The sequence below is a fragment of the Magnolia sinica genome, unplaced genomic scaffold (assembly GCF_029962835.1).
Source record: "Magnolia sinica isolate HGM2019 unplaced genomic scaffold, MsV1 ctg119, whole genome shotgun sequence".
Classification (NCBI taxonomy): Eukaryota; Viridiplantae; Streptophyta; class Magnoliopsida; order Magnoliales; family Magnoliaceae; genus Magnolia; species Magnolia sinica.
This window is the reverse complement of record NW_026682763.1, coordinates 155,520-180,374: the sequence shown is the minus strand read 5'-3', so window position 1 is coordinate 180,374 and position 24,855 is coordinate 155,520. Positions and strand designations below refer to the sequence as shown.

The 24,855-nt window shown below is 39.1% G+C and overlaps 1 non-coding gene and 1 pseudogene across 1 annotated transcript; one reads left to right on the top strand and one right to left on the bottom strand.

The window, feature by feature from the left end:
- Nucleotides 1–3,214: 3,214 nt before the first annotated feature.
- LOC131236017 (uncharacterized) lies at nt 3,215–5,920 on the bottom strand (annotated as a pseudogene).
- Nucleotides 5,921–23,275: 17,355 nt separating this feature from the next.
- Nucleotides 23,276–23,383, top strand: LOC131236024 (small nucleolar RNA R71). The gene has a single exon (XR_009166493.1). It is a non-coding gene; the product is annotated as a small nucleolar RNA R71 (small nucleolar RNA).
- Nucleotides 23,384–24,855: the final 1,472 nt, after the last annotated feature.

Here is a 24,855-nt window from a genome sequence, read left to right as displayed (position 1 = left end):
CCGGTTGGTCCACCTCTGCAAGTAGCTTCATTTCCTGATACAATACAACCATGTTAACGTAAGTATCAAATGACTCGAGAATTAGTTGGCTGAGCAACTGCTTCCTACTCTTTACTAAACACGGCTTTCCCATCATGGTTCCCATTAATGCAAACCGATCCAATCATGTAGCATGCGCCAGATGGCATAAATCTAAAGGAAGATCTATTAATGGATATTGGAAGCAAATATATAAATCGATAAGCCGCGTGTAAATTGGAGCGATCAAATTCAATTGTGGCTAAATACAATTTAGTAAGATCATTGGGCTCTGAGTGTTGACGAATGGAAGCTTTATTTAAATTACAAACATTGGGAGCTTTAGCTTGCAAAATAGTAATTTATTAGTTCAATCCACAGTTCGGTTTGACACAGATGTGGCAGTCATACGCTACATCCATTATTCCTTTCGGCCCAAATAGCCCACAAGGAAAAAAATAATAATAAATAATAAACAAAATTAGAAATAAAATAAAATAAAATCATTCACTTGAATTGAGAGAGAGGGGACATGGTTGATTAACTTTGATACAAGCTAAAAGAATTATTGTTCTAGGAGCACCTGTTTGACAATGAACTGCATATTGTTGAAGATAGAGTCTTGCTGTCAAGAAACAACTCCTGAAAGACTCAAGTGATATCACGTAAGAAACAACTTATGAAAGACGAAATTGAGATCTCATGAGGCCCAGTTGAAAAGAAGCTCAAAGCTGAGATTGTGACTTAAGTACGCTGACTTGATACTCTGCAGGGCCCACCTATAGACCTACGTTGTGTTGTGTCAAGGAGTAAGGAATTATTTTATTTTGTCAAATGATTCTTAAAAGCAGCTCATTGTGCAAGGAACCCATGCCTGCTGTGAATATAGAAATGTCTATATAACATTGCTAACAAAAGAAACAAGCAGCTAGATGACATGAATGACGGATAAAGCTTTTTGCAGTTGAGTGCATGAAGGAGGTTCCTCTTTATTGGTTGCCATTTAGATGGATTGACACTTCTTAAAATACCCATCACCTTCCAGCCTTTCGCTGTATGAAGTTCCTACAATCATTCATGGAACTTTATGCTCACTGTATAGTACACGAAGCTTTGGATGTTGTTGTTACAAATTGAGAAGTTGTTGGTTCCCAGCTACTTCACACACATGGATATTGGTGATGGAAAAACTTGACATTTGCCCTATAATTTTGAGATCTTGCATCCCTTTGCTCCAACAAAACTTGTTCCATGCTTCATGCTTAATATTCGTAAGGAAGCCAGATAATTGTTGGAATAATCATGACTCTGGTCAGACTTGGCATGCCCTTACTTTCTAACTTGAGTAACTTTGACTAGGTCTAAACAAAATAGGATAAACAATAAAATTTCGAGTAAGAACTAATAAAGATACTACCAACATGCAATCTTACAAACTTACAGTCAGTATACATGACGACATATCAAATTCAAACAAAGATGCATCATTCGTAAGAAGCACTCACAACATAATTGTAAAAATGAAAGAAATGCCTAAGTTGATCATCATATTTTATATCCATCTACAGAAATACTAATGGCCATAGATATTAGGGGTGTGATTCGGTAATACGCCAATTTGGCCACTATTAGTAGATAAGATAATTCTTTCACTTCTGAATCCCAAATAATTCAATTAGGGGTCAGTATACAAAGATTTAAAGTCATTTCTTCAATTTTCTCTCCACTTCTAAGTTCATAGCCGTCACAGTAGCTTCATCAATATTACCTACCAAATGAACCCTTGAATGTGAGATGCAGAGAATGTACATGATCTGAGCTACACATCAGTATTGGCACACTGTAAAGATGTTCTAGCCCAAAAATCAATCCGATCAAATCATATGGTGGGCTACACATTAATGCAAAAAGGATAAAGCATAAGCCTCTTGGATTCCATAAATATACGGCCCATGACTTTTGTGATTTAGACTATTGACCAAAAGAGTGGACTATGATCTTCCAATCCGGTAGCATTTATATGCGTCAGCCATCAACAAAGAGCACATCATATTGATGGTCCAAATAGGCTTACATGTATGCATAATGGGACCTGCCTGACGAACCGAAAGGATCTGGCATGTGTACACAAAGAAGGTCCCACAAGAATGCACAAGGCAGGGAGATAAATAGAGAGAGAGAGAGAGAGAGAGAGAGAGAGAGAGAGAGAGCTGCAATGTGGCCAAGTCACCAAACTAACCAGGCCTAGTCACTAAAATACCAGGGCAAGTCGTGCAACGTGTTGTGCCTCAACCCTGGATATTCAAGTAGAAAACTGAATGACAGCTGAGTTCTGTTGACATGAGCCAGCCAAGTAATAACAAGTCAATGCAAATGAAAGTTAACTCAGAATATGGCTGTTCTGAGTTGATTGGGTGAGTCCCAAGTCAACCAGCTGAGTTCACAACAATGAGTCAAACCATATAAAATGCAATCCTACAAAAATCAGAATGCCAACAAACAGTTGAAAGAGTGATTTTGTAGATGTACGAAGCTAATGAGAAAATGAGAAATGAAATTGCCTGTGTTAACGTTGTTGCATCTGCAATGACAAATGGCACATTCACAAAGCGAGCTAATGTTTTTGCAAGTAATGTCTTCCATGTCCTTACAATTAATATTACAATATGTAAGCAAGATCATGAACCTCAGTCCACGTGAAGGCAAAAATCCACAGATCCTTAAGGCAAGCACCAAGAATAATGTGATAGATAAATGAATTAGCAGACAACCAACACTTCCATGCCTTTATAAAGCAGAGGTCATACCTGACCCAGTTGGACCCATCAACAATACATTGCTTTTCTCTAGCTCCTCCGAATCATCATCCCTCATACAATGCAAAACAGTAATTAAAAAAATAGAATTTGAGAGAGAGAGAGAGAGAGAGAGAGAGAGAGAGAGAGAGAGAGAGAGAGAGAGAGAGAGAGAGGAATTGGGACTAAACAGCAAGAAAATAAACACGAGTAGCCTTCCAATTCCCAAAATGGAGAACAGGTGTATGCAAATCAATCAGGCTGGGTTTAAATATCAGCTTCCAAACAACTTCTTTTTTTTTGTGTATTTTTTTTTTTTTTTAATTATTATTTTCAACTAGTTCACATTTAGATGCATCTAGCAGATACATTGTTCATGGAATAAAATAAAAACCAGTCGATCAAAAGGCAAATATTCTGTTCCATATTCTACTGTAAAATCGAGCTACCTAGATGCAACCATTGCACGAAATGAGTGTCCTTACTCCTTACAGAGGAACAAGCAGAAAGATCTTAGAATCTGAAACTCATATGCATAAATAAGCTGCATCAAGCTTCTAACTGAATAACAATGAATCAGATTCCAACAGGACAAATGCGACGATGACCCAGTCGATCAATCCAAATGATGTAGCAACAGGACGGATCCACGACCAAAAACATATGCGTAAACAACCTCAAGCCTTTTTTGAAGCATGGCTCAACAAGAATTTGGTCGGCCCGACTCCTTTTCAATGACTGCCAAAGCACGTAGTGCTGGAACATGAAGACCATTTGCAATTATATTTTTTCTTGGAATCTGATCCTTACATTTCCTGAAGTTCTCTTCTCAACATCGAGATTCTAGCAGTCCCTTCTTTCCATCCTCGTTGTCAATCCCACATCTCCCACATCTCAGAGAGTCTCTTCTGGGCTTGTAATGCAGATTCAGCTCTTTTCTCGGGCTTCCTCACAGGTTTCCATCCCTGAATTGCATTTGTCCGCCTCTTTTTGATATTGAGATGCCATCTTCTTAGCCTCAAGCAGTTGCATATCAGCACGCCGTTGATTTTCCAGAGATTCGGCTTCATGTAACTTCAATTCTTCTGACAGAAGGTCGTGAAGTTCCTGTCCATTTCATCATTCACCTCCACATCACGTTTACCACAATCTGCAAATGATGTGTTGCTTAATCCCTCGGGCATGGAAAGCAGGGGCTGAGAAGAGCAGTCACAGAAGCAGGGAGGGCAAGAGGAGGCACGGCCCACAGCAGCCAAACCCTCTGTGAAGTGCCAGTGGAGAGGCCCTACGATGTATACAGCCAGGCAGATCGCCAGCAGGCCCACCACTCCTTTCAAAACCCCCGGATTGCGGCTAGGCTGATTCACGGCTCTCTCTCTCTCTCTCTCTCTCTCTCTCTCTCTCTCTCTCTCAAATGAAGCCGAGCTTCCAAACAACTTTAAAATGAGCGAAACATCTCTTCAATCACAAATCACAGAAAAAAAATAGAAACATGAACAACTAAAAACCCTGATTAAAAATAAAATGCAGATAAGCCAGATGGCAGAGATCGAAACAAAACCCTAGAAATCGGAAGGCAGAAACGAAGAAATGTGCGTGTGAGAGAGAAAACCTCGAATTTAGAGAGGGGAGTGGCGATCTGGCTACAGTCGGGCATATCCATCTCGATCGCGTGAGGAGGGAGGCCGCCTCCGCATCCTTCTCTATCTCTTTCTCTACATACAGCTGCTATAGCTGTAGTGAGGATTGAAAAAGAAAAGATAGGGGAGAATGAGCAAGAAAGATAGGGGATTTTGGGGATTTTTCCAAAATGCAGAGTTCAAAGGAATGGCGTTTGCTAGTCTGCTAGAGGAGGGAAAAAAGGAGAATGCCATTTGTTAGGGTTTCCCAGAGAGAATGAAACAATTCGTGGGAAGTGATAGTTGAAAAACCATTCCAAATTTGAAATAGCTTTAAGCCGTTCGGGAAGCAAAAATGTAGGCGTTCCAAAATTGCGATTTTGGTGTAGTGCTTAAAACTTCCTTGAATATGATTTCATAAGTTCGTGGACCCGATCGCTCTAGATCCTTGAGAAATATCATATACTTTTTTTTTCCACCATAAAAGTACCCTAGGTTTCTTAAAGGATAAGACCCAATGGTCCATCTTATATTAAACCTAACCTTTAGTGTTCTTGTAAATTCCCAAAATCGTTTTATATTGATAGCCTATCACTCTTCGAATTTTAATTTCTAAGCCATATATTTGAATTACCTGAAATTTTAAACCCAAGTCCCTGACTTATTCCTAGGACTCCAGAAAAAAATTTCGAAGTAAGATTCTACATTTTGGTAAGTCTTTCATCCCTGTGAGCGGCTAAAAGACTAGCTACATGTCCAACAGTATTTTTTCCCAAATTTTGACACAATTAAATTTTTTTAGAATTTTGCATATATTCAATGAAGTTGAAAATTTAGAGTGAAGTTTCTGGAGACTTATTTGAGATACTAGAAAAGTTTCAAAATTTTCTGTTAAGTCTACCTACCGAGACCAGTGGAAGTTTCCTAACGTGTCAATTTTCACCGAAACGACAAAAGAAATTTAGGAAAACTGAAAAATATCCAATTCCGATTTGGGAAACTTGTTTTTCTTGCTTGAAATTCCATTTAATGATTCCTTTAAAAAAAAAAAATTATTTAATGATGAATTTTAGTCCATAATACATTTATTTGGGAGTTTGGAAGTTTATTCCGAAGATACCTAGATTCATAGTTAATAAATTTCACGTCTAACTTACTATTTATAATGGGGAACCTAAATATGGGCTTCTAATTCCTCAACTTCCTAGTTCTTTGGGGAATTTAATTGAGTATATTTATCTAATTCATGATCCTATCTTAGTCACGTAAAGCTTATAATGGTCCATTCCCTCAGGTGCAGTTAATCTCATTCTCATGTTTTGATACCAACTGTGACATCCAAATTTTCGTGGCCCAAATATATACTCGTGCCCAAGAATTCTAGGTGTTAATAATGTAAAAATTGGATGCCTCAAAATCGCACGTTGTTTTTTTTTTTTTTTCCCATTTATATCACATCCAATTACATTCACGAAGATAAACATTCATGAGAGCAAAATTAACCGTATTTATTATTAGAGTAAAAAGCGTCTGACTAATCTTCAAACGCCCTCTCCATGAGAGCCTATTATATCATATTAAAGTAAACAATGAAAAACATATAAACAAATAAATTTCAGTGTTCTTCTCAATTCAAATGTATCTTCCACAAAATGATTATCGTCCGTATCATCAACTTATAATTGACCTACAACATCTGTATCGTTGGAGAGGGTCAATGCCCTACTCATAGTGATATTTATCCTTTAAGATTAATAATAATTTAAGTGATTCATAAGAATAATATGAGGGTTCTGATACGTCTCGTACTCCACCACTACAAGTGGTATTATTACGGGTAACCAATATATTTATGAATACATGCCTATCAAAATGTGTGCAGTCCATCATACGTAGTGATTATCACAATGTGAAATATAATTCATAGAAAACCCGGCTCGCCCCACATCTCATACTATGGAGATTCGTTGGCGTATCCAACGCTACCGTGGATTTACGTGAATATCTCAAGATAGCACAACATATAGATAAGATTAATTACATGACACGATTTGTTCATAGAGTGACTATTTACGACATCCAATTCCAGAAGTGATATAACACGCATTAGGAATTACCTATATTGATTTATGCATCGCTATCCAAAATCTATGGAATTACATGTCAACCAAGAGGGTCACTACCCAAATCGTATTACGTCCACAATAAAATTATGAACCACTATATATGAGGCTTAGAACACATTACTTGCATCAATAGAGAAATAAGTCGAACCATGAGGGTTTTGGAATTCCAAGACACATTCCCAAGTTATAAATGAAGGAGAAAAGTAACATTCAGTTATCTCAATAAAAGAGAAGAATAGCAAATAGGCTAACTCAACAAGAATAAGGGGATATGAACAAAAGGTCAACTCAATATATAGTAAAAGCTCGCGTCGTTCTCAAACTTGGCAAAGGGTAAGGTTTGTATCCATCATCTCATATAAATTCATAAAAGTCACGCATAATTAAATCATACCTTAACCATAATTCTCAAAAGAATAAATAATTGATAATAGTAAATCAATCAATTTCATGGAAAATCACAGTAATATGAAAGTATGTAAGAATAAGATAAATTATATCAACTCAAATTAATGTAAACTTAAAGGAATCCATTACCTTAGCCTTAGATCGAAACCCTAGGTAGATATCGATGTAGGAAAGTTTTTACATGAATCACGACATCGCTTGAGTAAGAGAGAGACACTATACGTGTGGAGAAGGAAGAGAATGATGGCGTCTAGGCTTCCTCTCTCTCTCTCTCTCCCCCTCTCTCTTCCTCTCTCTTTCTCTTTCTGTAAGGCCTGTATCTTAAACCATACCATTCCTTAGACTTCCGCGATCCTCCCTATCGAATTCAGGTAACCAGCGATGTGTAATCGGCATTTGCGCACGACCCTAAGTCGTATCTCGTAGAAGTAAGTTGACTCGACCCCGAGACTTGTACCATTGCGACCGCACTGTCGCCGCAGTTCCAACGCCACGTCATATGCACCGATGCGATACCTAGGCCAAGAGATGTGGGCCCACATTTATCTCGAAGAAACGTTGTATATTTGCAAATCCTGAGAGAATCTCCCCAACCCATTCCATCAATCAATCAAGTCAAGTACACATCCCATCTCTAGCCCATGATTTCTTTCTCCCCAAGACAAGCAACTCACCTAAGTCAACTCTCAAGTCAAGTACATCCATCACCCACCCATCACCTCTCTCTTACAACCACTCTCTCTCTCTCTCTCTCTCACACACACACACACACACACACACACATTCTCCACGCATTCCCCAAGCATCAAGAGAAGCAACCGTCTAAGCTATTCTCAAGGAGAGAAGAGAGCCAAGTGTGGCCTACTTTCTTCCCCTCTCATCTCACCATCCAACCCTTCAATCTTCATCATCCTCCATCAAAGAGTGAGCTTAGGAGCTTAGCATTCCAAGGAGCTAAAGAAGAGAACCATAGGTGGGTGATCTTAGGTGTAGATGATGATCTTTGTTCGTGGGGCAAGTACGGCCTACCGGTCAATGGTAGGGATCCCATTTTGGACCCAAGGTGTGGCCTATGGCCCACCATGATATGCATGTGTGACCCATGAGGGGTCCATGATGTTATTTGTTATCCATCTTGTATTAGGTCATGTAGACCTTGAAATTTCTAGTGGGAATGGGATTTCCACCCTAGATTTTTTATTTAGGGCCCACCTATTTTGGGACCCATCTTGATGTATGTATTGCAATATCTAGGGGAGCTCATAGTGGTGGAGCTCCCTTGCCTCTCTCTCTCTCTCTCTCTCTCTCTCTCTCTCTCTCTCTCTCTCTCTCCTGTCTGTGGACCACCCTGATGAATGTATTTTTTCTCTCTCCTTTCCCTGTTTGTGGACCCCTGATGAATGTATTTTTGATTCACGCTGTCCACTTTGGGCCTGCATGACCAACCGGTCACACAGGCCCAAGTGGAAGGGATAAACCCACTGGCCAGCTTGATTTCCCAAGCTGTGTGGCCCACCTGCGTGGGCCCCACTTTGATGTATGTATTACATGTACAGGCAGTCCAGCAGGTGGACTATGTGGCTGCTATGATGGGGCCCGCATGACCTGTCGATCATGCAGGACCGTCTGGTGGGAAGACGCATACCAGTTTGATTTGTTGGAGTAGGGTGGCCCACTCATTTGGACCCCACCTTGGTGTGTGTACCTTCAATCCACACCGTTCATCTCAAGTCACCCAACCCTGATGAAGTTCAGATGGGCCACACCATAATGAGGCAGCAACGATGATAATGCTGCGGCACTTTTTAGGCCATTACGGTTTTAATTGCCACTCCACCTGAGGGCTGTGGGACCCAGTTTGTTGTGTGTTATATCTGCACCATCCGTCCATTTAGAGAGATCATTTTTGGGCGTGATCCAAGATGGGTCAGTCGGCAGGGATCTGCCCAGCCGCTGCTGGCCACCTTGATATATCTATTTTTACCACCCAGCCCGCGTGAGTGGGTGGGTGTTTGGGGGCTAGCCCACCTGACTGGGTGATGTATGGGGTCAGCCAACTCCTGGGTGACCCACGTGTGAGTGGGAACCACCGTGATGTGTGCAGTATCCACATCATCTAGCTGCTGGACTGCCCAGCAAGCAGGGACGTTGGTGGGCCGACCGGTCAGTAGTCGCCCACGTCGCTTTATGTATTTTATCCTCTCTGCCATTCAAATTGTGGCCCACCTTAATGTATTTTAATCGTCCAGCAGTGATCCACCGTAATATGCATTTTATCCAGACCGTCCAGCCAATTTTCCATATTGTTTTAAACCATGGACCTGGAAATGAGGCAGATCCAAAGCTCCTTTGATCCACACCTCAGGAAACAGTGGGGCTGATGTCCGGCGTTGAAATAGTCTTAGGCCCACTGCGATGTTGTGAAGAAGCCCACCTAGGGGCTATGAAGCCACTGATGAGGCCCACTATGCATGTGTCCTATCCAGGCCACCTAGCTGCTGGACGTCCAGCAAGCTCAGCATGTAGATGGGCTGGACGCCCAGCTGCTGGTCCACCTGGCAGCTTGTGTTGTATCTTCATATGGCCAATCCATGGTGGGGCCCGTTTGGTGATGAGTGAGGCCCACCATAGATGTATATTTTATCCAGGTTGTCCACCTGTTTACGCCCATCAGGTCCAACATGCAGCTGGGCTGACCGTCCAAGGTGGCCCACCGTGCTGTATGTAGATTATATCCTTGCTGCCCTCAAATTGTGGGCCCATTGTGGCGTAAGGACCTAATCCGGTCGGAATTTTCCACTCGTTTTTTCTAAATTTAGTATGGAAATTTCCATTGGGCGTGTTGCTCGGGTTGGATGTGCATATAAGATGGGCTGTTTTCAGTTAAAAGCACCGTCTTTCCTGCAACCGTCAGAAGCTCCGAGTTCATTTAGTCACCGTGAAACATGTCCGGGAAGCGGCCACGTCACGACGATGAGCAGGCTCGATCGGACGGCAACAACCTACTCGTTCGCAAGCAAAAGAAGGGCCGTATTCGTGGAAGGTGAGAGCACCGATTTTTTCTTTTGTCACCTCTTCTGCTTGTTGTCGATCGGTGGTTAGGACCGTTGATGTGAGTTTGTACCAGTGTGGCCCATTTATGGGTGGTTAGGACCGTTGATGTGAGTTTGTACCCGTGGGGTCCATTTATCGGTGGTTAGGACCGTTGATATGATGAGGCACGGCGTGAGCGGCGAATTCCCCGGATTTGAACGCCGCCGCCGTTCCTTTAGTTTGCTGATATTGTGACACTCCTCTATTTTCTTCTTGACCATCTATTTGCAGCATCTAAATCCAAGGGTTAGAATTTGTTCGTCTGGAATTCTATTTGCGAATTCCCTCATACTGGGGCTATTGAGCAACGGTCCTGATCACTACTCTGTGGACCCTACTTTCACAATCTCAGGCTCAAGGTTCATGGATTACTCTTTGGGCGGAATTCCAAACCAAGGGCCGAGGTTATGCATCGGTCTTTTTTGGACATGTTTGTGGGAAATCTATCCCGTTCATACGTTTGGCAAGCTCTTTTTAGTACAATCAACCAAAAATGTAGTGGATCCAAGAATCAAGTGGGCCACACGAGAGGGAAATTTGGGGAAAGAAATACCTACCGTTCAAACCTTACTGGGCTCCACCTTGATGTTTATATGCCATCCAAACCTTTTATAATGTCATTTATACTGGGATGAAGTGAACATACAAACAAGTTAGCCTGAAACAAAGCTTTTATGGCCATGAGAATGTTTCAACGGTTCTCACTGAATCCCCACTGTTCCCTCTCGTGTGGCCTACATGAGTTTTGGATCCACCACATTTTATGGTAGATTGTCCTAAAATGATCTTGCCAAACGTATGAACGGGGTAGATTTCCCAAAAACATGGCAGTGGGCCCCACCCAGCACACTTGCGCAGGAAATCCGCGTCTGTCTTTTTTCGCGTCTTCATTTTGTACAACTAGGTCCCATTGTAGGGTGATCCGGACCGTTGATCTGCTCGGAATCAGAGTAGATGGATAAAGCCCCAAAAGCATCCCCCGGATTGGAAGATTGTAGCCGTTAATCTTAGGCCTTTTCTCAACCCGAAATCACCCTCGCCGGATGATAGCAGTCAACCAGGACAAAGGCTTTCAAAATGGACGGTGAGATCCCTTATGATCTCCTGCAGGGGAGATTCCAGGGCCCTGTACAAACCAAGGTGGGCTCCGATGCGTTGGGCTCCTCTTTGGCGCCACCCAAAATTTATGCCAGTAAAATGGGTTTGGTGGCCATGATGAAAATCAAATGGACTGGCTCATTATCTTGCTGAATTGAAGGGGTTTGATTGTCCATTGTTCTAAAGAGCTTTGGCAAGCCGACATGCGTGTGCAAGGTAGCTCATGTAGGGCTATCAATGGGCTGGGGTTCGGGGCCGGGCATAAGAGCACCCGTACCAATACCACTTACACCGAGGGCGAGTCATTCATACGCGTGCCCTTTAAGATGTTGGCGTACCCATTAGGATATCAGTTACTCATTTATAATTAGAGACAAAACACACGCATGACATTCACTTAAAAAATTCATTTTATAATAGAAATAAAAACATAGAATATAGCATGATAACATGTTATTTTGTATTGAAAATAAAAAATTGTTGACCCTGTTTTATGTTGTTTTTAATCCATCACATGATTAAAAGTTAGAAACGTTTACAGTGAAATTGCATACTTGGAGTACAAGAGTTTCAATATAAACCGTCCAAAGATTAGATGTTGAACGAAAATTTAAGGTTGAACATCTGCTTATTGGATTGGTGAACATTTTTTAGATGGTTATAAAAGTGAAAAATATTTTATGCCCTATTTCAGCGAAGAAGTGTTTACAAATCAAAGCTTAGGATCATTCAACCAATCTGATTATATGATCTGTTACTTAGAGTTAGTGATTTCTACAATTTACTTGGTTTATTTGAGTTATTGTTTACCACGTGTACAATTTATGAGTGCTTGTGTATCAAGCATGTCTTGCATAGCCTGAGTATGAAATAATTTCTCATTTTACTATGACTATTGATTTAGTATGTAAATTCTACAAGGAAAATTTTGATATGGTATTTAAATATTCTATATGGGTCCCACATGCTAACATTTGTACCATAGGCTCTTTTATAGCTTCGTGAGCCGCATGTCTATGTCAAAATAGATGGTAGGTTTTATCCAAAGAATCTATTATTTTAATACATGGAATGTGCGTGCGTGCGTGCATGCGTGTGTGTGTGTGTGTGTGTGTGTGTGTGTGTGTGTGTGTATAAAATAGGTTAATTTGGACATATACAATAATTGGCTTGTATGTTGTTTTGTTGTCTGTCACAATCTGCACCTCATTCTCCTCTCTAAAACTCATCTACCATCTTAACTATTAGGGAAAAAACACTGCCAACATTTTTTGTTTCTTACAATGCATTGATTCATTAGTGGAACACCATTCCAAGTGATAATATATCATGAATTTGATCATGCTATGTCTCGTTGGACCAGTCCAACCATCGCATATAATAGTGCATCCTCTATTTGCCGCATGGGTCTAAATGTAGCCATGTATGCTCTTATATCTTGATATTATGCTTGTCCATTTTCCCTCTATCTTTTTAGTTGTGAGTGCCTTCACTCCTTTGCTTGCTTCTGTCATTGCATCAATTGCCATTGGTTAGTACAAGAAGCTGACAACATTTGGAGCTATGTTACCATATTCAAATAGCTTGGTTGTTGCATATCAAGTTTCTCAACGGCAGTTCTAGTCCATATTTTTTTTGTTCTTACTATTTTGTTGTCTCCTTTCTTAAAAGAATTATATCACCCAAGGGTCTCTTGGGCTCCACCATATCCACATCATCAGCTACGGGGAGAACACATGAAGAAGTCTCCTTTTGAATGAAGGCATGTTGTAATCCACTCAACATACCCCCACACTTAATCGCACTCTAGCCCCACTTGCATTCCCAGTATCACTCTCACTACCCCTACATCGAGTACGGACCTCCTCTCACCAAACATGTGCCAATGTTTTTCATCTTCAGGAGTGGTGCACACGTTCTCTTTTCTAGCCATCGTGACCTCCCAATCTAAATACTCTCTGCACTCAACATTTTTGTGTTCAACAATGCCTGTATAATTAGGACCAAACACATCTTGTTTAGCCCCTCAAGAGCATCCTACTTTTTCTATATGACAACATTTTCCCCTTTAACTCTCCTAAATTTTGTTGCATCATGTGCATTATCTCTCTTGGCATGTTGTTGCATGACAAAGTAACTTTTTCTATGTGCCAAATGTTGTTTAAGTTGCGTGATTCACCAATTATCATTCTACCACAATAGCTACACTTCATTTAGTGTATACCACCCATCCTTTCTCAATGTTGCTATCCAATATCCTCGTTGCTATCCAATATCCTCGCTTCCAATTCTATTTCCAAATCCTAATTAGCAGGCCATTTTCTTGCTACTCCCTATTAGTCTAAAGAACACTAGTGTGTAAAGTGTAAACAAAAGTCTTACATGACTCCAAAGCCTTTAAAACGAAGAATCAAGCCCTTCACTAGCTCAAAATATAAACAAATAAATATAATTATTATACATACAAATATTATCAAGACGAAGTTAAAAAAAGCAACAAATTTTTCAAATGTTTATTCATGATCACTATTCATGCACCTAACTCGGACAACTCGGCCAAGTCTCGACTAACTCAGTATCGAACAAATGGGTCCAAAAACCATTAATTTTGTATTGAAAATATACAGCAACAATACAGATAGCAGTTTGAGACTCCAAAAAGGGATTTGGTACACCATTCTAGACCATGGCTCCCCCAAAACAAGTTGTAAAATAATGAAATAGGTAGGTTCCTTATCAGGTGCATTGAAGTGGGATGTGCTCAACTTCCTCAAGCTGCTTGTGAATGCTTACTTGAGTTGACTTGCAATTTATAGTAATTGGAACTTGGGAGTGCCAGCCCAAATTTAGTCATTTCACCCCTTTATTCAGTTAAATGATCTCAATTCAACTTGACTGAGCATCGCAATGCATCCTAAAGCACATTTTCTTTGACATCAAAAACATTATCTGATTTTGCTTAGACACTTGAGTTCAGCATCCTTTGTTTGATATTTCTTGCTCTCTCTCTCAGTGTGGCAGTTGAAGCTAAAGAGGAGCTGCTTTCTTCAATGAAGTCCTTGCTTCCTGAACTGCTTCCTGAACTTGTGAGTTCATCTTTTTCAAATGATTTTGCAGTAAGGATGAACTCTTATACGTCGTTTGAATTGATTGTTATTGCACCAATCTGAGCATAAACCATTATTCATTTGTCTTTTTTTTTTTTTTTTAAATGAAAATTATGTATAAGCTACGTATGTGTGTACATGTGGTCGATATGTGCACACACATGTATATATGTATTCATATTTGTGTATATGCATGGGAAATGTTAATGGCCCAATATTTTAAATGATACAAGGGACACCAACCGTTGATCCAAATTCTCCATTCATTCATGCCACTGCTCACAATCTTTCTATAAAATTATCACATTGATTGGAAGATACTAACCCTCTAAATGTGGTCCATTGTGACAACTATATTTTTTTATTGAATGTGTGTGCTTTGTAAATGTAATTTGATCTTGTTTATTGGAACTGGGTCATCTAACTGACATAAGGTGATGAATGGCTTATTTTTTTTGTCAATTGTTTATGGAAACTTGGAAGTATGTTTAGCAGGTTACAGTAGATTCCTTTACAGGGTTTCTCTAGTAAGCCCCTAGTAAAATAATGAAGTGGACACAATACCCATGGCTAAGGGAGAGTTGTGATACCACAGTTGTTGAATACCCTTAAGTCCATAATCACTCTATCAGGTTTGGGCTACCGATGATTAGTTTGTGATTATCTTGTGTGAAGTGAACTGACGAGGACTTTAGTTGGCTTGATATCCACCATCGAGCACATAATCGGCTATGTTGTTCACCAAGCGGGAGTGTGAATCTTATCTGCATTGGATGGATCACATTAGATCAGTTACCAAGAGGACCATCGTGCTTGGTATGGTTGATTTGATCATGCACCAGCTTGGACTTAGCTTAAGGTTATGGAGGAACTTCATGGTCTTGGTGTTGACAAACCTTTTCAATGCTACAGAAGTGGTTGACAGAAGTGTTATAGGGTACATGCATTAAGGTTTGGTTGAAGCCAGATGTATTCTAGTTGTGGTTCATTAGTCGCTCGAGACTTAGTTTGTGGATGATCTTTCTTATTAGGCACTCCATTTTATATACAACTAGCCAGCATCTCCAAATGTTTTCAAAAGGTTTTATGAGCAATGTCAATCATTAGATCTTTTAATTTCATTGTCAAAGTGTTCTTATCAAGCTTGATGGAATTCTAAAAGCCACGTATTTTTGTAGTCCACCTCGTGCTAGAATCGGACTTTGGGCCAAGAGTGGATGATACTGATAATGGAAGGGTTTAGGTTCATTTGGGTGCATGGGATAGGCAAGAACATTGACTTTTAATGTTGTAGGGGCATATCAAAGTCTAGGGGTTAGGAGTACCTTACAGTTTCCTAACGGTACTCCTTGCTAAGATACCCGGTTACCTTCTATATAAGATCCTATCCCCAAATGGATAGTCAAAGTCAAAGAGTCACACGCCCCCTCCTTGCTTGGATGCCCGAAAAAAAAAAAAAAAAAAGAAAAAGAAAGAAAGAGAAAAGAGAGATATGCTCCCTTTAATACTATTTATTGTGTAATTCACCTTATGGATGGTTCTTGATCTCCTCTTTTTCTACAACCTTACAGCATTGTAAGAAGAGGCCTCTGTACTGTCCCTCAATGGAGATGGATCATGGAGAAACCTTCATGTGAAGGAACTGCAATGGCCCATCATAAATATCTTATAAACATGCAAAGTAATAATCTCAACCATTTGTTTAGATCCTTTTAGAAACTTGATCACATATACATGGAGACAGTGTTCGAAATATCGATACTATCGGCCGATATATCGGCCGATATTATCAGTATCGGGCCCTAGCGAGACGAAACTCCTCCGATAACTCCCGGAAGATACCGAAAATCCAAAACTTCAAATATAGGCCGATATTATCGTCGATATCGCACCTGGGAGAGCATCATTATCCGAAAAAAATGAAAAAATAAAAAAATAAAAAATAAAAACTTTCAACGGTAGATTTCGGTACCTGTAAAGAAGATTGTCCTGATCGGAAGCTACGTTTGATGGGCCATTCGAATCCAAGTCTCTGATTTGGAGAGATTTGGACGCGAAATCGAGAGAAATCCTCCAAATCCCGACATTTGGGAGAGATTTTAGGGTTCCGGCATTCCGGAACCCTCTCTGCTTCGAAAAAAAGGGCCTCGAGCCCTTATTTACAGGAAGCGGATGGGCTGGTGTACTGCACACCACCGACCTGAATGGTGTGTTGATGTCACCAAGTTCTGTGGGTCCCATCGTAAGTTATATGTTATATCCAAACCGTTCGTCCATTTTACGAGCTCGTATTAAGTCTTTACCCAAAAAATAAGACAGATCCAAAGATCATGTGGACCACACTGAAAATAGTTGTGGGACATTAAACGTCTACCATTGAAACCCTTTTAGGGTCACAGAAGTTTTAGATCGATATGGATTTTTTTTCCTCTTCATCAAGGTCTTTGTGACCTCGTGAAAAGATTGGATGGAAAATAAACGTTATGGTGGGCCCTACGAATGTTATAACGGTGAGAATCATTGCCTTCACTGCTATTTGTGGTGTGGTCCACCTGAGATTTGGATATGACTCATTTTCGGGCTCATGATCTAAAATGATCTCTCCAAATGGATGAACAGTGTGGATATAATAAGTACATTATTTTGGGGCCAATGTAACTTTGATCTCCTTTGAACTATTTGTACAACTCAGCTCGAGGATCCTCAGCACCATCTTTATGGACGGAAACGGATTGGCTACTCCCCCTGCCGCTCTGTGGGCCCCATCTTGATGTATGTGTTTCATCCATTCTGTCCATCTATTTTTCTAGATCAATTTATGTTGTTACACAGAAAATGAGGTATATCCCAGTCTCAAGTGGACCACATTACAGGAAACAGTTCTGAATGAACTTCGACTATTAAATTTTTTTGGGGACCATAAAAGTATTGGATCAAGTTGATCTTTGTTTTTGCCCTTCAACTGGGTCTTTATGACCTAATCAATAGATTGGATGTCAAATAAACAGTATAGTAGGCCTTAGGAGGATTTAAATGATGGATATCCAATCACTATTGTTTTCGTGTGGTGTGGTCCACCTGAGATTTATATCCCTCTCATTTTTGGGGTAAAGACCTAAAATGATATTTAAAAATGGATGAACGGAATGGATGAAACACATACATCATGGTGGGGCCCACAGAGCACCGACCACCAGGGGAGTAGCCAATCCGTTTCCTTCACGGACGCGGATTTCCTGCAAAAGTCTCTGCAGGAAGTTCCCGCGCTGGAAACTTAGGTGTGCCCCACCATCGAAAACTTCCTAAGGTCCATTGTGACCATCCAACCCATTGATAAGTTCACACATACTTGGATGAAAGGAAAACACAAATATCAGATTGATCGAGAAAATTTTTTGGCCCACAATTTTTAATGGTCAATAACTACTATTTTGTGTGGAGTAGAACACATCTACCTGAAATTTGTAACTGTCTCATTTTTTAGGCCAACCCTTAAAATTAGGTTGCAAAACCAATGGACGATGTAGATATGTCGTGCATGCATCAAGGTGGGCCTTATTGTTTTCGACGATAGCATCAATTCCAACTATTTTCACTTGCGTGGTCCACATAAGTTTGAATGAAGGTAAAAAACAATTATCAGCTTGATCCAAAACTTTTGTGGTCACTAATGGTCAATCACCATTGTTTCTTATGGTATGGTCCCCCTGATTATTGGATCTGCTTCATTTTTTGGATGATGTCCTAAAATGACATGGAAAAACGGATGGACGGGGTGGATATTGAATACACACATCATTGATAAGTATGTTTTCTAATTTCTAATGTATCTTTTGCTTTTAAATGCATTGGTTATGTTTTCATACACATCTTTATACAATTATAAATGTTATGCATCATATTTGAATATATTTACCTTAGTTTAATCAGATAACGCATAACTTAGGACCTTATACAAGGTAAATTTATTATGTGCACTTCTTTCTTGAGATTTTATGATTTAAAAGTGTGTATTAAGGTCTTTTAAAATAATTCCTGAAGTTTCATAAAAAAAAATCAACTGTTTTGCCAATGTTTCCCCATGTTTCCCAAAAAGTGCGATAAACTACGCGATACAAACGATATATCCCATGCGATAACCGATACGTATCTGTATCCCAAGGTTGCGATACATTGCGCGATACCGATATTTCGAACACTGCATGGAGATAGGATCTATGGGTTTGAAATATTGATTTTATCAAGTTTACTCGCATTTCTAATCCATGATTTTTATAAGCCATAGATCAAATGATTAGCATCATTAAATTAAAGTGCTTCTTTAGAGGCCTAAGCTATCCATGGTGGGGCCCTAATGTATAAAGATGGATGATTGGACCTCTTCCTTGAATCTTGACCGTTCATTTTTCATGTCATTAATGTTTATCGTATTATTGGTTAGATGGTTAGGATATCCGATTGGCTGGAATTTTGCTCCATGCCCCTAGTTGTATGAAGGAAAGTTCAAATTGACAATCAGACATCTCATCTCACGTATCATTTAAAAGTTTTGAGGGTGTTGCTAACCTCCTTATAAAAGTGGGAAGATTAGCATTCCCTATCTATCTATACATATGTACGTATGCATGTAAGTAATGAACCGTTCTCAATGTGTTACATTAAAACTCAAAATTCCAATGAGTATTCGCAACAAACTATTAGATTGCATCCAAGTAGAAAATTCAGTTCGGCAGTCAGTCAATCACCTTCCCTGTGTAAACAAAATAATAACTTGTTGAAGATAAAAAAAGAAGGTAGATGGTTTAGTTGACAAAATTCAAGGCCTGATTAATAGCAATAGGTTCATTCAAATTCAGGGTATGGGTTACGAAGATATGCTCTTTCTTAAGATGTGATTATCCTATATCAACATAATACATATTGTCCATAACCGTGTACTTGGACTAAAAGTTACACTAGATGAAAACTAAGGATGCTTTTCTTACCATTATTGATCTTGAGGAGGGTATGAATATGCATTAACCTCACAGTAATGTCGAGTTAGGACTTCTATAGGCTAGAGCAATCCTATACGGTGTTTCTTACTTAACAGTCGCCTCATTTGGTCTTTTCAGTAGCTAGTTAGTGATAGGTAGACCAATAGCTAGTTAGTGATAGGTTGCAGAGAAAACAAGAAGAAATCACCACATAGAACAAAACTCTAGATTGGTGATGTTTTCCCTAATGCAAAACTCTCAAATAAAGCAACAATATATATATATATATATATATATATACATATCAACTTTAGAAAGGGAACAATGTACAAGAACACCCCTATATAAACCTAGCTACCCAACATGGGACAAGGGTTAAAAGAGAAAAAATATATTACAAACAATAATTAAGACTTAATATAAACAGATGAGGGGATGGACCCCTACACCACGACCATCCAACCATTGGGCCCAACAATGTATGGCACGTGTGACATGGGCAATCATATGTGTCTAACAATTAGGGCAATTAAGTATAAGTTAAGTGGTTTAATAATCATTGTCTAATTCTATCCTATATGTTGCTAATGGTTTATTCAAGGGAAATGACATAGGATTATTGGCGTAGCTGATGGAGTTGACTTTTGTCAAACCTTGAGTCGAAAGGTACAAGAGGTCAATTTTTAGTTGAGAGTTAAAACCACGAGGGACTATTAATCAAACCCAAGGGTTGACAACCCCAAGTGTGGGGTTACGATGTAGTTTTACTCAGTGAGATTGAGATCAAATACTCGGGGAATGGGGAACACAGCCTAGAATTAATCTAAAGGTAATGGGTTGTATGGGTTTTAATCCAACTAATAGGTAAAAAGGGTTTAAAATAATAAATAAAAGACTATAGAACCAGGAATCCACTCATAACAATCATAATATCTTATTTATTGATTCAATTCTTATAACTTAATTAGAATCGAAGTCCCATCTTATCCAATCAGAAGATAATTCTATTAAACCAATCATCAACACCAAAAAGATATAATTTCGATTAAACAATTCTCTCATGAAGCACTCGAATCTCAATTGCAAGGAATTAAAAGCATTCAAGGCACCCTTAGGCGACAATGGACCAATCAATTATACAGATTGAATCAGTCTTTAATCCAGGTTAAACAATTGTTAAATCAAAGCATTCATTGTACCCACAGTGCATAACGAATTTAGAAATAAACAACTCAAAAACTTCAAAGTAAACCAAATCTATTTCAATCTACTATCATCATTCAAACCAATGTTATTGAATTAAAGAAACTAAATATTGTAATTCAACTATAAGCTTTATTCCTTAGCCTTAGCTAAGAGATTAGCTTAGCATGGCTAATATCTTATAACAAAAAACAAAAGTAAAACATAAACGACAAACTATAGAATTGAAGGATTGAAAAAGAAGGACGACTCCGTGGAAGCTCCTCCACCCCTAGTTCTTTCTTCCAAGCCTTAATTCATACTTAGGAAAGCCTAAAACACCCATTTGAATAGGAAAAACTCATACCGACTTGGAACTAACTTCAAAATTCCAAACTTTTGTTACGCTTCAGTTGCACTGACTGTAGCCTTTAGTCACACCGAACATCACTTCGGTGACACCGAATGGGTCTCTCGGTCATAACCGAATTTTCTTAAATTTCTTTTGAAGTCTATCTCCTTTAGGTCACACTAAACCTCCCTTCGGTGGCATTGAATGTACATTCGGTAGGACCCAAGTGTCAGGCCGAATTAACTCTGAAAATCACAGTCATTGTTGGACTGTTCTGTGCACATTTGGTTGGACCGAGCCAACCTCAGGTGGGACTGAGTAGTCTGTTATTTCTGTTAATGCACTGCATAATTTTTCCGGTCTTTTCTCCATCCTTTGTGCTTGATTTTCTTGGATATTTAGCACTTGAAATCTTCTATATTGTTCTCCAAATCTCCAATTCTTCATCACCTTCAGCTTGATCTCTTTTTGAGCTTTAATTTATCCTTTTAAGTATATATTTTTCTTTAGGTCTAAAATCTCCTCGCATGTAGAAAACATATATTAATGAATTAATTTAGCACTTAAATATAAGGAAAGCTAATGTAATTGAGAGGATAAATATTCAATATTTAGGAGTTGTCACACACCCCAACTAGCATTTTGCTAGTCCTAAGCAAAACACGCGAATGATATCTCAAAATCAAATGAATAATTTCCTATAAATTCAAATAATTCTAAAAATAATCCAAATTATATAAATCCAAAGCACATTAATGGAGAGCACTTCCACCTAAACTCTAGTACATGGTAAATATCCTAATTAAGTTCAAAACATTAATTTATAATTAGAAAATTTCTAAACATTAAGTTCCATGGGTGCACAATAAAATCTAGACTTATCACAAACAAAAGTTCATTTATCTACTTTCATAATAACATTGATAATCAAAAGAGTATTTAGGAAAATCAAAGCTTAAACCAAAACTTGTCTTAAAGTTCAACACTCTACTCATCCATCTTTCAATTTTTACATCGACGACTTTCACACTATTATCAAGCTTTTTCTTCTTTCTATCCATTCAAAATTCTCTTTCTTTGAATTTTCATGTAATTTTAATCGGTAGCCCTTTTCGACGACAACTATTTTTTTTAGATTGGTATTATTTTTTTATTTTTATTTTTTTCCACTTCTTTTTATTGAACATGATGAACAAATTCCCCAAGTTTGGTTCATATCATTATCAATAATAATCAAGTTAACAATTCAGTATCAAACTTAAGACTTTAATAATGTGAGCTAGATATGACATGTGAGTTACATGGCTTAATAAATGTTTAAATTTTCAATTAAAGATTAATAACTTCGGACTTAACTTTGAAATGTATCAAATAACTAAAATTTAGGCTTAAAAAATCTTCAGCATTAAGTATCTTATCATTATAATATCTAGATTATCTTCTAAATCACTTAAATTCTTAGAAAATTTTTTAAAAAAAAATTAAAAAAATTTGAAATTTTTTTAGGTCAAAAGTTCAAAAATTCAACACAAATGAAGATATTTCCACTTAGTCGTTTTGATGAGGCAAGACGTTGGGGAAATGGGGTCATAGGCATAGGCTCATGCTCTGGCTCTTTGTCATATGGAGCATAGCTAGTTTCACCATCATCATTTGAATCTTTGGATTCCTCAGGTTTCTCAACCTTCTTAGGAATCTCCTTGTTAATTTCTTTGCCACTTCTCAGGGTGATGATGGATTTAATATGTTCCACATATTGGGCTGAAGAATTGGGATCACTTATCTTGAATTGTCCCTTAGGCTGAGGTTTGGGTTGAAAAGGTCCATTTCTCCCTAAAATTTAGTTGTGTCTCAATTCTTGCAACCGAAGTTTTAAGTTCATTGATAGCTTGTGTTTTCCTTTGTATGAATGCATTCAATGTATCCTCAAGGATTCTCTTCGGTGGGGGTCCAGTACATAGCCCTTGAATATTATTGGGTGCATTTGCAATTAGTCCATTCCTCAAATTGAAATTCGGATAATTCCGCCAATCGGGAGTGTACGTGTTAGAATTTGGTGCACTGAAGGGGTGTTAATACACGTTCATAGCATTCACTTGAGTATGCAACACCTTCTGAAAAGTAGGGATTATAGGACAATCCTAAGTTATTTGAGCATCGCTCTCGCAAATACCATATACGGTTTGAATGGCCTCAATGGGTTGAATTGCTTCCTTCCTAAGTTACAAGGCCTCAATCTTCATTGTGAGATCTGCCAACCTTGCACTAACATTATCCTCCTCTTTGAGCATGTTTATTCCCTTCCCTTTTGGTATTACCATGGGATTACTAGCTTGGTTGGATGTGTCCCATGATTGGGTGTTTTCAGCTAGCATGTCAAGGTAATCACAAGCATCATCTGGATCCTTGCTCATAAATTCTTCCTTACACATCATCTTTATGAATTAATGCATCTTTGAGCTTAGTCCATCATAAAAAAGCTAATCACCTACCAAATCTCATAGCTATGGTGTAGGCAAGTGAGAAGTAAATCCTTAAACCATTCCCAACACTGGAAAAAAGTTTTCATCTCCTTTTTGGGAGAATTTCATAATCTCACCCCTGAGAGTGTTGGTTTTATGAGCTGGGAAGAACTTTTTAAGGAACTCCTGGGTTATCTCGACCCATGTGCCAATAGATCTCAGTCTTAAGGAGTGAAGCCATGCTTTGGCCTTCTCTATGAGAGAGAATGGAAATAACTTTAGTCTAATCACACCAGGAGGAATGCTGTTAAAGTGTGTGGTTGCGATAATTCCTTTGAACTCTTTTTTATGCGAGTATGGACTTTCTGAATCAAGTCCACAATTTAGGGAGTAATTGGATCACCCCTGGTTTAAAGTCCACATTTCCTTCATTGGTTGGGTAAATCATGCAGGAGGGGTACTTGTTGTTGCTGGTTGTGTATAATCACGCAAGGTCCGAACAGGTGGAACTTGGTGTGCCTCATTCTCATCACGCACTATCATAACTGATGGTGTGTTATGCATAGGATTCTCATCAAAGTATTGTTCAGTTTTAACCGTATTTTCATATGATGTTTTAGGAGTATTTTAGGTGTTTTCTAACTAATCGATGGATTGCGAGCCTGTCGACCAAACCTCCTTTGCTCAGAAGTCTCAATGTATGGTCCCTTACCCACTTAGGCATGAACCACATAAAACCTAATTCTCACCCTAAGTCCTAACTCCTATAGCAATTAAGAAAGTGTTGAAAATTGATGTCTTAAATTTGTAAATGTGTTACTCGATCGGTCGAGTGGACTGCTCGACCGGTCGAGGGGGCTGCTCGACCAGTCGAGGCCCGCTCGACTCGAAGTCCAGAGGCCATTGATTTTACTATTCCGCGCTGCTCGATCAGTCAAGGGGCTTGATCGACCGGTCGAGGGTCCGCTTGACCAGCGAAGCCCTCCTTCAACTAGTCGAGGGTTACGTAGATTCTGCGCAGATTTTGTCAGGACTGTAAATTTGAGGGAGTTTCGCAACGATGCGGAAGGGGAGTTTCCTAAGCTATAAATAAGGGTCCCTAAGGCTATTCTAAGGTATGCTAAAGCTTCCTAAAGGGGTTCCAAAGGTTCCTAAAGGGTTTTAGGGTTTCTAAAGGGTGTAGCAAGGGTGAGATTCGAGGTTGTTCGAATCGGTTAAGTCATTTCGCTTTGTAATTTATGCTTTCATAGTGGAATTTTGTCGCTTTGTGCCATGGTTTTTTCCCGCAAGGGTTTTCCACATTAAATCTTTGTGTTCTCTTGTGATTGCTTGTTGCTCTTGGATTACTATCCTAGATCTAGATCTGTGTGATTCCGCAACACAAATCCCAACAAGTGGTATCAAAGCATTCGTTGGGGCACACATCTAAATTTGAGGGATTAGCATCAATGTGAAGCACTAGGTATGATATTGAGAAGTACTCGAGGAAAAATAATTTTGAGTTATGGAACATCAAGATGATTAGTTCCTTAATCAAGCAAGGCGAAGATGGTGCTCTTGAAGAGCGAAAGTCTACTATGACTAATGATGAATGGAATACTCTTGATAAGAAGGCTTTA